This window comes from Neolamprologus multifasciatus, chromosome 19, assembly GCF_963576455.1.
Source record: "Neolamprologus multifasciatus chromosome 19, fNeoMul1.2, whole genome shotgun sequence".
NCBI lineage: Eukaryota > Metazoa > Chordata > Actinopteri > Cichliformes > Cichlidae > Neolamprologus > Neolamprologus multifasciatus.
The window spans coordinates 14182488-14198994 of record NC_140457.1 but is presented as its reverse complement, the minus strand read 5'-3'; positions in this window follow the sequence as shown (position 1 = coordinate 14198994).

Here is a 16507-nt window from a genome sequence, read left to right as displayed (position 1 = left end):
TATACATTCAAAACCTGAATAGAAGATATGGGGAAAAATACATCTCTGTAAGAGGGACTAGCCATGAAAAAGATCAACTCCCACAAATAAGAAGCAAGTTCGAGGCTGGTTTTTGCAATCCTGAAAACATATAGTGCTCCAGTGTTTTTGTCAGCCACTCTAATATTTCTTAATCACTGAATCAGCGACCTGAATATTTATGTTCATTTTCTGAAAGCAAAGAGAACTCCCGGGTCGGATTAGAAGCATTTATGCCCGTCTACGTTGTGAATATTAAATCACAGGACTCTGAGAATCCAGTGCTCCAAACGTACAGATAAGAGACACATCATCTTACTAAAAATTACCTTGTATGAGATAAGTGCTGCCAAGCTAAAATAAGCTTCCACAGCGTTTGGGATGATTTCAATACAGTGTAAATGTTCTACTGAAGACAGGCTGGAGCTGCTTAGAAGTAAATGTTAACACAAGCCTCCTGCTGCTGTCTGTCTTCCTCTCTCTCTCTCGTCCCTGATTTTATTTTGGTCTTAACACTATTAACTGTGTTTTCAAAAAAAAAAAAGAAAAGAAATAAAATCAAAGACTAGAATAAAATAATACAACAAAACCAGACAAGTGAGATTCTGTACCTTGAATACTGGTGAGCCCTTGATAAATCTGACCATATACCCAACAAACAGAGGCTAGTTTGTGAATGAATTACATTTTGTGATTGGCTGTTTGAACCAAAACTTGTCTAAAATAACACGCAGAATGTGTAATATTATTGATTCAATTTGTGGGTCATGCTGGATAATGTAACCTCAGCTTATTGGCATAAAAAATGAAGCTGAGGACTGAACCCTGAAAAACACTACGTAAGAAGCACTAAATACATCGACAGATGCACAAAAAGTAGGAGCAGAGCTTCACAAAGCATCAGATTTAAAGATGTTCATAATCAATTTGTCGTGGCAGGATTATTTCATCATAAAACCCACTATTTCTACACACAACAAAACAAGACCGCATGATAAAACACAGCAGAAAGAAGCCTAAATTATACACCCCCACTTGTCTGTCTCCATACATGCATATATATATATATATATATATATATATATAGATATAGATATAGATATATATAGATATATATACACACACATATATATATATGAACACTCTGTCTCTGCCTGTCTTTGGTGGTTTACATCAGATGCCTCCCTGATGACAGAATTAATCCTCACACCTTTTTTCGTGACATCCCAGGTCCTTCACTTCTCAGGCTGACTGTGTTTACAGCTCAAGGACATCCATGTGACAAGTGGGCTTCTTGTCATGTGCCTGAATGTATGTGAGCATGTGTGCATGTGTGTGCACTGAATGCACGAGCATATGTAGTGTGTGCCAGTGCGTGAAATTGTGACATCCTGCTGCTCCTCGCAGCATCAGACACATATCCTCAAGGTCACAAATCAGGCCAGGTGGCCAATGGAAAGATTAAGGACACGTTCCTAAAAAATGGACACATCTGATTTATCATATCTCTGCTATAAAAGGGCATCAGTAAAGGGCTGGGGAGCTAGGCTTTCTGCAGATACCCATGAGGTTTCAGACTAGACCCGCAATCTCTCCTAAACCCTTCTAAATGTTACACCCCACGATGACTGTAATGAAATGGAAGGAGGGCATTTGAGGGAAAACTGGGAGAGGGAAAGGGAAGAAAGCGAGGAAAAAAGGCAGAGTGTAAGCAAGACAGAGAGACATCAAACCCTCACTAGTCCCGTATGACAGATGCTAGCTCGGGCGGCATGCCAGGGAGGCGCATTCTTAAGGTGATAGGCAGTGCCACAGTGAAAAAAAGATAATGCCATATGGCTAGAAGAAGGCAGCTGTGGATTCCAGTCACGAAGCCATGAACGAGGAATAATCCTCCTGCTGCTGTTGTAGGACATGGTTTTACTGCCCTGTAAGACTGGAAGGAGGCAAGAGGAAAAGGGAAGGGGATGAAGGTGGTGGTAACGGAAGGAGGAGGAGGGGCATGCCGCAGGACTCCAACCCACAACCCCCCTCCCACGAGCATCCCTTATGCAAACATACTGCAGAGCAGGAATTTTGTGGTTTTTTTTCTACTTTTTAACATAAGCTCTATAGAAATGCAGACTCACACTTACCTTTTTTTCCCCCACAGGTAAAAAAATGAGGGGGTGGGGTAAGGTGGGCCTATTCTGTGGAAAGAAGCAATTAATTTGGAATGTGCTGCACCGGGAGCGAAGAGTTTAGACTTAAATGGAGCACAGGCGGCAGCAGAGACTAGGCTTAATTGTTTGATTGATTGGTCACGACTGCGAGGCATATTTCTGAAGCCCCTCTGCGCCGATCAATGAGTCAATGAGCGCCTCGCCAAACCTCACAGCTTCCCGGCCTTGCAATTCAATTACCTGGAAGCCTTGGTGGCCCCTGCCTACAATCATGTTGCAAACACTGGAGACAAACCTCTCCTGCCCCTCGCCTCCTCTTCCCTTCTCATTGAACTAGGAGCTTATTGCGGCAGATACAAGCAAAGGGGGCAGGGTATATAGATGGGAGAATGGGTTGAGAGGAAGGAGCAAAGGGGGTGGGGAGTTTGACTTTATTAGATTGGTAACAGACACTACATGCTGCATTGGACACAAATCGAGTTATAGTCCTAATCTGTCATTTAAACAAATTATCTTGGGTGGTGATGCATCAGCAGTATCACTCCTCTCTAGGGGGTTGAGACAAGGGGGAGGAATGGAGGAATGGAGAAGGGGAGGGGCAACGATGGAGGGCTGAGTCTGATAGAGACACACCAGAAGCTGATACTACAGGACAGCAGAGGTATGAACTCTTCAATAGTTGAGGATACACGCTAACATTTTCTAGCTTCACATCAGTTCTGACCAGAACCATTTACAACAACAAAATGAAGATAAGCCATCCTAAATCCTAGAGGTCTAAAATTGTTAGGGATGCACTGTAGGCATGCAAAAATACTCAAGAGATTATCAAATACACCTACAACATAAAGAACATAGGAAACCAGCTGAGCACAAAGAAAAGAGAGGGACGGAAACATGTGTTGGCTTTTTAAAATGCTGTCAGCTCTGTACGTTTGGTGCAGGTCAGGGTCAAGGCTGAACCTGCCATGACTGAGGACTGACAGATTCATTGAATAGAAGAGAGATAAACAGACCAACAGAGACATTTGTGACACAGGGGCCAAGGTGGATTGTGTTCAGTGTTTTACATTAAATACAAATTACAGCAGCAGAAGTCACCGTTGTGTGTTAAATAAACCAAAACCTAACTACCCACGTGAGAAAAATGATGTTAGGGATGCTTTAAAGGGCTCAATGTTTGATACGAATAATACACTGAAAGAAAAGGGGTTTGGTATGAGTGTTAATAGCAGAGATGAAACAAGAGGGAAACCTTTCACCTGGGGTACAACAACTAAAAAGCAAATCCCCTACCCAAAGAACAAATATCACTGTTGGGTTTCAGTGGCTAAATTAATTTTATTAGATGCTCATCTTCAGATCATATTTGATATGACAATTTTAGACCCCTGCAGCTGGTGTAAATTGGAGTGAGTGGTGTGATGTTATGTAATTTCCTCCTCCTGGTGGCTGATAGGGGTCATAAATTATTCAATGTTCCCTAATACGGTGCCTTCAGAAAATACTGAGACAATACAAACTTGGACATGCCGCTGCTCTCAGGGTAAATGACATTCAAAGAGCAAAAGCACATAATGTCTGATGTTAGTGAATGTAATATTCAGCTTTAACTGTCGTATAACGGTACATTAATGTTGCAAGAGATGGTGCCTTTTGGGTCTACCTTGTAAAAAACTTAATCTGCATTCTTTGTCATAACGCTTGGCTCAATATATACAAGAAGTGAAATACATAATGTTTAATAATGGATCTCATCAGACCTGAGGAAAATGTTCTTTCAGCAAATACAAGAAATATGAATACTTATTAGAAAAGATTAATAATGCTGCCAGGTTTAGTTACTATATATAACAGGCTTTGCAGCTACTGGTTTTAATATTACTGACTGTAGAACATAATTAGCAGGTGTTTAAGATTTATGCATCTCAGTATGCAACAGGCGAACAGTGCCGCATAAAATCCAACTCACATGGGGGTTTAAACCTGCAATCCATGTCACAGCCCAGCACGTTGTAATAATGCTAATGTTAAGTCAAACTGCTGACCAAAGGAGCACATGTGTTAAATCCCAAAGTGAGGCAAAAATAAAGCCATGACCAGGAGATCAAAGCAGATCTCAGAGGCCTGGTGCCTCCCTCTGACCCGCCAACCTATGGAGCTCTGCTTAAAGAGTCCCAGCTCGCCCTGTATATTTTCCCCCTTCAGCTCCCGCTCTATCCAGCAGTGGGATGCTGAGTTCCCACTATTCAGCTTTGCTGACTCAGAGATAGATGCAAAAGGTCAGGGCACAAAGGTCAGCTTTAAATCTCAAACCCCTGCGATTTACATATCACATAAGTTTCTTCTACAGAGTTACTACTGGGTCTACTAGATTTCTATGCCAAATCACCAGCTCCCTGCATTTGTTCTTAGTATAAACTCAGTTTGAGCTGTAAAGTGTATGTGAAGCTGTTATGCTTCCAACCAATCACACATAGTAATACATGCAAACAGCTATTAGTTTTTTCTACGGACATTCTACAGAGAATGATTTCACAATCTCTGAATTAAAGCCCCAATTCCACAAAAAGAAAGAAAATATATAAAGTCAATATATAAAACACATCATATGTTAAAAGTAAGAGATTGTACTATTTCATGAAAAAGATTTGGTCATTTTGAATTTGATGGCAGCAAAATGTCACAAATTTGGATAGAAAAATAAGTAGTACTAGCTGGGGGAAAATAAATAACCCAATTTTGCAACTAATTAGGTTATTTTGAAACAGGTCAGCAACCTGACTGGGTATAAATAGAGAAGTGGAGTTTCTTAGAAGTAAAGATGTGCAGAGGTCCATCAATCTGCAATAAAAAAATCTACTAGTGGAACAATTTTAGAATAAAGTTCCTCAACATAAAACCGTGGAGTCTTTGAATATGAAAATCGAATCTGCAGTGCATAATATCACCAAAAGACTCCAAGAATCTGGAGAAATCTCAAGGAACAAGGCTGGAAATGAATGCATGCCCATGATCTTTGGGCCCTCACGCAACTGAAGCCAAGCTATGAACTGTTTTGTGATGAGACGAATCAAAATTCTTGTTGGGCAACGTGGATGCCTCCAGACTAAAGAGGAGAGGAACCATCCATTATTATTAGCACTCAATTCAAAAGTCTGCATCTCTGCATTAGTGCCTATGAAATAGGCAAATTGCACATCTGGAAAGGCACCATCACTGCTAACATATGCAGACGACATCTTTTGCAGACAATACCTTAAATATTTCAGCAAGACAATGCTAAACCACATACTGCACAGAAGAGTCCACCTGCTGAAGTGGACTGTAGCTCATACAGTACCTTTCAGAGATGTAAAACATTTGGAGCATCGTGAAATGAAAACTACAACAAAGAAGATCCAGGACTGTGGAGCAGCTAGAATCTTGGATGATAAGACTTGGACCGCATTCCTCCCCCCAAACTCCAGGAAGTGTATCTTCATTTCCCAGACTTTTATGTACTGTTGCTAAAGAAAGGATACTACACAGTGGCCCTGTCCCAGCTGTTTCGAGACATGTTAGCACATGCACATGCTATGATACAATTCAAAATAACCTTTCTTGGGGGGGTTTCAAATGGGAAATTTTCAAATAGGAGTTTAAACGTTTGATATGTTTACTCTGTTTTACAGTGAATAAAGTATAAATACAATAGGTTTATGCAATTTGCAAGTTATTGCATAATGTTTTTATGCCCTAACTTCTTTTTAAAATTGGAGTTCTGTAACCACGCTGGAATACATATATCAAGTGACACTACATACACATACAACTTAACATCTGGACACTGGATCACTCACTTTGCAATGTATGCTGTCAGGCATTACTGGTCATGTATAATGCTTAGGATTAATCTGGCAAGGTTAAATAAAAAGAGTACTCTAAGCTTATCTGATTTATGTAAAAATTAATCCATCACTGTAAACGAGTAGTGTTCAATCATCCACCTTCAATCATACGAGCTAGCATGCAGAGTGTAACGTTCCTCCCTTGATATGTTGAAAAATCTGCGTAAATTGGTAAAGCTTGTTTGAAGGATTTAACATGCAGATCATTTAAACTACTATGTAATCGGCTACATGAAATTTTATATAACTTCACATATGAGTATATAAATGTATATATAATTGCATCCTTTCTTTATGTGCCACTAATTAGCTATCAATCACATTTATGCACTTTAATCTGTATGCCTTATGATCACCTATGTTTTTCTCACAAATGTAATTACCTATTTAATTGCTAATATATGAAATCTAAATTATTGTGTAACACTTTCAAATAATAGCTTCTTTATGCACAAACAAATTAACATTTTGCTAGTTTGTTTTCGCACAAGTTAATTATTAAAGTACCAATTTGTATATCCTGTTTATGAGGTTTAAATAGATCTCTAATACGAGGGTCATTCAGGTTAATGTTTATAATTCATAGCAAAGTTACTAATTTTTATGCCTCCTCTTTGAAACGAATCTGAGTAATTTCTCTGCATATCAAATTATATAAATACAAAAAGTTCAGATTAAAGTTTTGACTTAAATAACCTTTATTAAGTATAACATGGCACTAATAAGTTAATACACGTTTCTGCAAACTCACAAAAACAGAGCAATTATTCTGAAACTTAATTCACAGCAAAATTCTCTGTGCAAATCTACCCAAACTGATGAGTAACAGAGCCACACACACTTACAGATGACAGCATGAGTCACAACTTTTCTAGGAGTTTGACTCGGACTAATTTCGAGCAGCACGTGGCTGACGATTAATGAAAGGAACAAGCTGAACATGCTGCATCAACGTAGTGATGTTAATCCCTGCTAAACGTTTAGCACGGGAAAAAATGGCACGCGCTCATTTTCTCTTAACTAAAGACAGCCAACAACATAACGCCTCAGTTCATCGATACCAGAGAAAGAAAAACACATTAACAGATTATTTCCTGATTATATTTGACATTTTCAACTTTTTTCCCTCTATTTCTCTCTCTGGCACATCTAAAAATTAATTCACTCCACAGCTATAGCAGCAAACATCAACTGTGCTCACAAATGCAGACATTTCTTCTCCTAATTGCTTTTGTGCACTGAATAAGTTAGTAGTTTTTAAGCACGCAGTGGCGGAGTGCATTTAAATTCCGAATATCACATTAAAATTTTTTTCCCTCATCGAGTGGATTAAATACATCTGCAGTGAGCGATGTTGGGGCTCAGTGCACCACATGAAGGCATAATCAGACTCTTGAGTGAAACACCGTGCTTGTGCTTGATGGAGCAGGACCTGTTTTCTAAGTGCTATGGTGAGTATTTATGTGTGTGTGTGTGTGTGTGTGTGTGTGTGTGTGTGTGTGTGTGTGTGTGTGTGTACCTTTCTAAATGAATCCCAGCCCAAGTGGATGTTGAAATATAAATGCACAGTGTAACTGCCCCGCTATCCTGCTCGCAGTGCTTCTACAGTCATAGTCTTATTACACTGAGCTGTGACAAGGGAATTTGAGGGAAATGGGTCTGCTTCAAAAGCCATTCTTACTGCCTCTAATTGTCTGTCATCTCAGGTTGACAAGCAGGAGGACACTGACAGACAGTCCTGATCATTCACATGGGACACAAGGGAATTACACAAAAAGAAGCCCATTGCAATCTAGACATGCTGGAAAACTATAGAAAAGTGTGTAATAATTTAACTATTTACATGTACATTCATTATTTTTGTGCAATTTATTGTACACAGTAGTACTGCAGGTGTCTGATTGAATGCATCAGATTGTACAGGAGTATGATACACTTGGTGTTACAGGGTTAAAAATACGATTATGGTTCCTTTCATTGTTTTTTCCGCAAAACAAAAATGACCATACTTTTAAACAAATATATAATTTATACTTTACAATCCTGTAAGAAATCCAAGCAAATTGACACAACAGCCCCCAAGTGCAGCTGATGTGTTATCTCGTGTCTCATGGCAGTCAAATCTGTACAGCTGATTAGCAATAATTATTGGTTTCTAGTTATTTCTGTCCACTGTTTTCACAATCAGGACTGTATACAACATCAGTGAAAGGAAACAGTGAGCTGCATATGGCATTCAAATTAACTCCAAAGCCTCAAAGTCAGTGTTATATTTACACTTGCTGACGCATGGTGAGCACTGGCTGCCACTGAGTCACCTGCTGTGTTGGCGTGGGGCCTGGCTAAGGTGTGACAGCAATACTGAACAAAAGGATAATGCAGAATGGAAAACACCTGTCTGGCTTGCCTACACGGACCGCAGGAGGCTGAGTCGACGCTGAGAGACTCTCGGGTCGGTTTCTGAAAATACTGCATCATGATAATGATAGCAGGTTCTGTGCTGCGTATGAAAAATCTGTTATATTTGCCTTTCGTCTCATGACTGTTTCCCTTTGTGAATGCATGGAAGTTGAACTTTAGAGTGGGCTGTGACTATGCTTTCTAACTTTCTCTCTTTTTTTTCTCCATTTTTTAAGTCTGTCTTGTTATTTCTCAGTCTCTAGCTCTCTGTGTCTGTTTCTTTTATCTCTCCCTCTCTGTAGTGGCGTGCCCATGCTGAGACAAGAGCAACGTGTTTCTCTTCTTCTTCTAGGATCTGTTGGCGAGGCAGGTCAGCCGGCCCAGTCCAATCCAGATCCTGAAAGCACATGCGCTCTTTAAACCTTTACGCAGGCCAGGATGACAGGCCACCCTCCCTTTTGTCTGATGTGAGAGTAAGACCATTGCTGTTGTTTCAACTGCATTGCAGTCATCCTGAATACGTCCATATTTCACTGGGGAAAAGAAGACAGATCGAAGAAAAGGCAGCTTAGGACAATGTCAGAACTAATGCGAGATGGGGGGAAAAAGATGTACGCAAGGAAGTGTAATAAATATGTAATAAAAAGTGACAACAAAGAAAAAAGAAAACTTTTCAGCATGTCTCACACATCCCTGTGTTATTAGCAAGACAAAACTTGTCTGAATTTTCCATTAGACACAGAAGGTCACAGGACAAAGCCACATGTTGCTCCAATCAACTCTAATCAGCCCTCACAAATGAAATCATTTGTGAACAAAAATATCTCTACCACTCACTTATTCACTCTCACATTTGATTAGACTCATCCTGGACACTTCTATTTTACTCTTCGTGTGCAGCACAGATTGCATTCCTGCAGTCTATCAGCTTAGCTGACACTGGACAGTTACTTGCTGTATTTCTGAAAACTGAACTGCAGCAGATATCTCACCCACTGGGAGGGAATTAAATAAGATAGACCTGAAATCGCCAGACGGTTGACCTATAAATCTACAAGTGGGCCGCAGGGGGCAAGGGGAAAGGACAGAGAGACACAGATGAAAGAAGTGTGACTTAGAGAGCTTTGATCAAAAGAGAAGTCCAAAGAGATGGGAGGAAAAAATAGAAAGAGACAGACACACAGGGATATTATGTGCTGTCTCCCTTCAGCCGTCAGGCAGGACAAACAACACAAGGGTGTGTCCTGTTCGGCCCACTTTCAGTTCCTGTGAATGTCTGGTTAGCCTGGCCCTAATCCTCTCTCGGAGACTGACACCATTCCTGTCCCCCTACGCAAACTGGATTTTTTTCCTCCCCCCCCCCCCCCCCCTTTTGTACTTTTACATGATAACAGTTTAAAGGAGGACGTGTAAAGAAAATGATTTTCCATGCGGATAAAACGCATTCATTTTTTTCCACAATAACCGCAGAGATTTACTGCAGTCAGGAGCCACGGATAGATGAGGCAAAGTGAGGGAGACAAAGTAAAGAGCGGCAGCGTGAGTGCATCATGGAACAAGTGGTATTTTAATGCTGCGATGCTGTGCATTAAAATGGTCCGCAAGATGCGAATAACACTGAGCTTATCAAGCAATGTGATTAAAAAGTGAATGGAGGGGCACACAGTGTTTAACCCACATAACATATCTCCAGTGATTTCCACTGAGAAAGTCCCTCTTATCTGCTAATAGACCTTGGTAATCCCTCAAACACGCATGTACCGAACACTGACTGCTTCTAATGAATGAGAGAGACTAGTTTGCTAGAAACCAGTAATTCATAGATGCTCCACCACTAAAATGTCTAGATGTGTTCTCAACACTATAGTATACTTCCTGTGCATAATCTTCAGAAAACTATAAAGATGAGCAAATAGCAAACATGCCTTCCTTGTAATGTAACAAATATCCAAAAATTATTAGATCTATTAAACCCAATTCTGAAAAAACTAAAATACTTAAACTCATATCTATATTACTGCAAGCCTGAATCTGATTTAAATGAATTAAAGAAATCATTATTTTTGTTGCTTAGACTGCCCCTAACAAGTGATCTGACTTGCAAAATAGTGATATTATGAAAGATGAATCATCCAAGCCTTGGTGCCAATCATTGAGTGCAAAGTCATGCATAATGCCACCGATATTTAAACAAGCAGCACTCAACATAGCAAACACTAAAAGCTACATAGATTAAATCATTCTATACTGTATTTTTAATGAATGTCTTATAGCAAGCTGTTGGTATTGGTTATATTTTGTCAACCTTCACCAAACTGGTGCCAATCTGTTACTTTTTTTTTTTTAGTAATGTGGAGATGGAGTGAGAAAGAGCAGGCTCCAGGGGATTTGGGCACCAAATCTGAGTGGAGAGAAAGATTATACAGAACCAGTGGTGGAGATCAGCAGTGTGACCATATCCAGAAAATTAGATTAACTGAATTAGAGGGATTAGATTGACTACAGCTGGAATGGACCTGATGCCTCTAAGAAAAGAGGACGATAGAGTAAGAGCATGGCAGGGAAAGCGAAGGGGGGGGGAGGAGGATAACCAGAAGAGTGAGATATAAAGAAGTTTCTTCGGGAGTTGGTGGAAAAGTCATATTGCGGTAGAGGAGCGGGAGGAGGAGACAGCTCAGCAGATTTAGGCATCCTCGGTAAGTTTTAGTGGCTGGCACTGAAGTGAGGGTCTGACGCTGCCTCGGCTGGTGCGCGCTGCTCAAAGTTCATTCGGGTTCTCGAACTCCACTGGACTCAACTGAAGCTGCAGTGCCCCTCAGTGGTCGAAGTAGTAGAGACTAGAGATCTTAGTAGAGACGGTCAGGAAAAGAGACACCGGAGCACATCACTATGCTACAAGACGATCATTTTTCCCTTGAAAGGACAAATTGTATTATATTACATGAATGAATAGAAATGTGTGGTAGGCTGAAAAAAACCCCAATAATTACTTTTTAGAATATGAATAAGGAAACAGCCATTGAACCTCCTTTAGGCTTGACAGTCAGAATTTTGTCACTACTGTCTTCTGTTTACAGAATATGAAGCTTTGAATTCAAGTCATTTCGTTAATTTGGAGATTTACACACCGTTCTCTTCTCCAGCTTATTTTATCTCGATGAGAAGATGATGACACATATCTGAGGATCTCTACATATATTAAACTTGACCTCTATTTGTTCAGAGAGCCAAGTGATAAGCCATTATCATCCCATTATTCTGGGCAAAACTAATTTGATTTATGAATAACAGGTTAGGTGAGTGTGCCTCTTCATGTATGTGTGCACGCAGGAGAGAAAGGCGGGGCTCTAACCAGATGAGAGCCTAAATCAGTGTGATTAATTCATGTTAATTGCTGCCCTCTGGCGCTGGTGCCACGGTTGTCGTTACTTTGCTGATATACACGGTTTTGGGCACCGCCCCTTTGTCCACAAGATAAATCTCTTAAGTCGATAAAGAGAAAGACACACACTTCTGCTGATTCACAACTTCACTCTGCAGTCACATGCAAAAAGACACACAAAACTCTCCGTCGCCTCCCCCAGTCCTCCTGTGGAATTTAGTGAATATCAACCAGGTTGTGGTGATGGATCATAAACAAACAGAAAATGACAGAATTATGAATTCTCCCCTCTGCATATTCCACCATAATTTAGTGGCTTCACGCTGCATGCACTGCCAAACTGTAGGGCGTTGTCTGCATACTGATGTCCTGTTCGCTCTCAAGAGGGGCTCATAGGATGGGACACCTCCCTAGATTGTAATAGGATGGCGATGCTTCACAGAGGAAAACAGAAATATCAAAAAAATCTGTGAAGACTTTGCACTTCTGAAGACATCCTTCAAACAGCAACTAAGCTTGATAACAGAGGATCCAGGCAAATAAAAAGTGAGGTGGTCCATATCTTAAGTGATGCACGTGCGTGCATTTCAAAGCATACGCAGCGCCTGTTTTACAATTCTCTCTGCTCTGATAACAGACGCGTAAACATAATCGAACTGATATGCAAGAGTGATTAATGCCACACGATCCCTCTGTAATTTTTGGGGTGCGTGTTTTGCATGTCACTATTATTCAAAATTGTCATTCAGAACAATGTTAAATTAAAAAAAACATGCTACATTTTTAAACAATTTGTACAACATATGCATGATTAAAGTGAGTTAAGAGGTAGTTTAGCATATTTCATTCATTTTTCACGTGAACAAATCTATGATATTTATCCTGAGTGAATGAAATTCATGGTACATACATTTAAACTCAAATCTATCTCGGGCTAAGTTTACATTCAAATGCATGGCAAATCTAATTAAGTGAACCTCAAACATGTACACAATTTTCCTGCACATTGTACAGTCTATCTTCCCTGTATTTGAAACACTTCATTTTGATGCTGATTGTATTTAACAGCTGATTCCTTCATGTGATCACCTCATTCCTATGATGGATCAGGTGACTTCTCCGGAAGCAGGAAAAGATTGCACGTCACCACTTGTTTAAAGCCAATCCGTTTCTTCAGTCAAGTCAATACGGTAACAGCTGGATACACTAGAAAGGAGTGCTGTTGAATCAATATTGATGTCACATGCAGTAGTATACTATCAGATCCCTTGTAGGGTTGTTATACATACATAAACACTAAAGCAGCTAATACAAAATACATTATTTGTTGTATATTACATGCACATGGTCACATATTGTCATTTATTTTCTCTTTTTTATTTCACAAAAACAGTAAATATCTTAATGCTCTGTGCCTTGCGTAGCAACAATATTCCTGCGTACACTGCATTGTGAATATAAACAGCATGAAAAGGTCCACAAGGAAGTGGGTCACTGCAGATCTTTTTTCCTTCCACTCCCATTTATTCAGGGGCTTTAGGTGATATTTTTACTCAGAAGGCACGTGTTTCAAGTCTATCCATTCAGCTCAAAAATATCCCTTTGAGTTTATTAATAAACACGACAAACTATATTAGGTGTCTTTTGCTAGAGTAATGCAGAATTTGACTTAAGCCGACACAAATCCAAGTATTTGGCAATCCAGGAAACATAAGGAGTAAAGTGAGGACAAACTCGTATGAACAATAAAAGTACTGATCTTTAAAAAGGAAGAAAGGGGTGGTTGAGGTGAATGCATGTCCGCATAATGAATGATGATTCCAGCATAGCTGACATTGCACTCCACGGGAACTCTGAGGCAGAGAGGAGAATTGGGAGGATAGGCTGCTTGATTTAGAGCAAGCAGCTGTTGTGCACTTTACTTCGCTACATATCTGCCAAGTCACTGTGGGCAATCATTGAAGTGACCCAAGCTGCACCGGCCTCTGACGTTTCCTTACATAAAATCCTAATTCTGCCAATTAACATAATCTTTATTCTCACACTTTTACTCCCCAGTCGAACAGGACACACAGTACTGCAGTTAATTGCATGTGACAAGGAGCACTAATAATTAACGGGTCTGGACAGCAGTAGTGGTGGGACTGTAGCTGTGAACTCCCTCCTCCTCCTCCTCTCCATCAGATGTGCTGACTCTGTGTCTGTGAGATGCAGCTCCTTGTTGGAGACAAGTGACTATGAATATCTCAGCACAGCCAAGGTAAACAGTGTGTTCTGACTGACTGCTTCATGGTGTAAGATCAGGCAGTCATCTTATTTTGCTGCTATTTAACCTTTTGTCTATTTTTAGCTGCCTTGCCGTATGTATCTGTTCTCATATCTTAGTGTTGAAAGTAACTGTATTAAGTGAAACAATTGGTATTTCCTCATCTGTACACTTAAACGGGGCAGAAATCAGTGACAGCAAATGAGGATTAATAATAATGGATTGCATTTACATAGCGCTTTTCGAGACCCTCAAATTCCACTATTCATTCACTCTCACATTCAGACACTGGTGGAGACAAGCTACAGTTGTAGCCACAGCTGCCCTGGGGCAGACTGACAGAAGCGAGGCTGCCATATTGCGCCATCGGTCCCTTTGGCCATCACCAGTAGGCAGTAGGTGAAGTGTCTTGCCCAAGGACACAACGACCGAGACTGTCCGAGCCGGGACTCCAACCAGCAACCTTCCGATTACAAGACAAACTGCCAACTCTTGAGCCACGATCGCCCACTTAAGTCAGATACAGCATGAAAGGAGGGGCTGGGGTTTAGATGGGTTGCAAAGCAGCTTGCAGCAGCACAGCAACAGCGGGAAAGCTAAGGCAGCTTGAACAGCTGCATTGGTTCCGACAAGGAAGAGCTGAGGGCTGCTGTATTAAGGGTATGGGATAAAATAACAGACGAAGGCACAAAGCATGTTATGTCAACAGGTCAGAGACAGCAAACAGTTATGCACCATCTACTTCATTACCTAAAATAATGGCAGATGATGATGGTGTTCATCATTAGACTACAACTGCTGCTACTACTATTAGACTACTAGACTTAGACTACTACTAAACTACTGCAATTAAATGTTAGCAATACATACTTTAACAATGCACAGTGCATTTTATTTTAATTTACATTGACTGTTTTGAAATACAGACCCTAAAGAACAAGGAAAATGTCTTATCATCTGGATACCTGTCAGTTGGATTGATGTAAATATTAACTTAAACAACAAACAAAAAATAAGCACTATATAGCAAAAAGCCATCATAATACATATGCCAATCAACAGCTAAAAGGCCACTGTAACAGTAGGTTCTGCCATAACAGTATGTCAGATCAATTAACTGGAAATAACTATGGGGGTGCCATGTTCACCAACCAGGTGCAACACAGATTAATATTAATATATTGGGCTTTGGAGGCCAATATAAAATTGGCTTTCATCCCTCCTCTAAAGATAAAAAGAAAACACAAACTTAAAGTTTAGTTTCAAATAATATTAGCTCATTAGTTTAATGCTACTTCTGTGCTCAATTTTTGTATTTTGTAATAACGGATTTAGAACTCTTTATTATATCTGCGTACATACTGATAAAGTCTGTAGATTATTGTTATTAATCCTGTTAAGTAAACTATAACCAGAAATACATTACAAACTAATTCCTCATATTAATTATACTAATTGGGTCAGGAAAGCAATGCAAAAGTTTTTATTGCACTTTTCTTTTGGTGTACTCAGTTGGTAAAAGTCCTATCCAGACACATGGCTTTGCATCTCACTATCCTGAATACCTTAGAGCTGCAGTTAATGTCAATTTTAAACTTTAACTTTGAGGTAAAATCCTGTCCTGGCTAATAGGTCTACTCAGGAATCGTTGCAGAGATTTGTATGCGATAATGAGAAGTAGAGGCGCAGTCCCAATTCATTCATCCTTCTAACCTCTGGGTGTAACTTGTAATTACTCCAGTGCGGCTATGGGGTGGTTGGCAGATTAAAAAGAAGTTGCCCTGAGGGTGGTTGGCCAGCCAGTTAAGGAGTCAGACAGCCACCAAGGCTCTGCTGAAGTGACACAAATTCCCTGGCTGACAGGAATGTCAATGCAGCTCTCAAGGTGACACCTGACTGCACAAACTCTCCCGTCTTGTGCCAAGATCACTAAAGAAATACATTACTACATGCACACCAGTGTTCACTACATGTGAAAAAAAAAGTTAACTGAGAGGAGTCTCAGTTAATATTTCAAAATAAATTCTATGATTTCCTTCATCTACAATATATATAAGGAACATTTTGGATTTTTTAATAGTCTACAGCCTTTCTAAGTAGCACATGTGTTCACTCTGACCTCAGTTAAACTATTCATCATTATATGTATGTATATTAAACATGTAACATACACACAGAGGTTTTATATTTGAGGAAATACACCAAATATATTAAATATTTGGTGTATATATATATTATACACCAAATACACCTATGCTGTAAACACAACACAATTTTGCAAGGGGGTATTTTTTAATAACGTGGCACTACAGCATCTATGCATACTTCTACCATTGCAAACAGTCCATTATAACACAGTTTAACATCCTTTGGTCATCTTACTCACCAG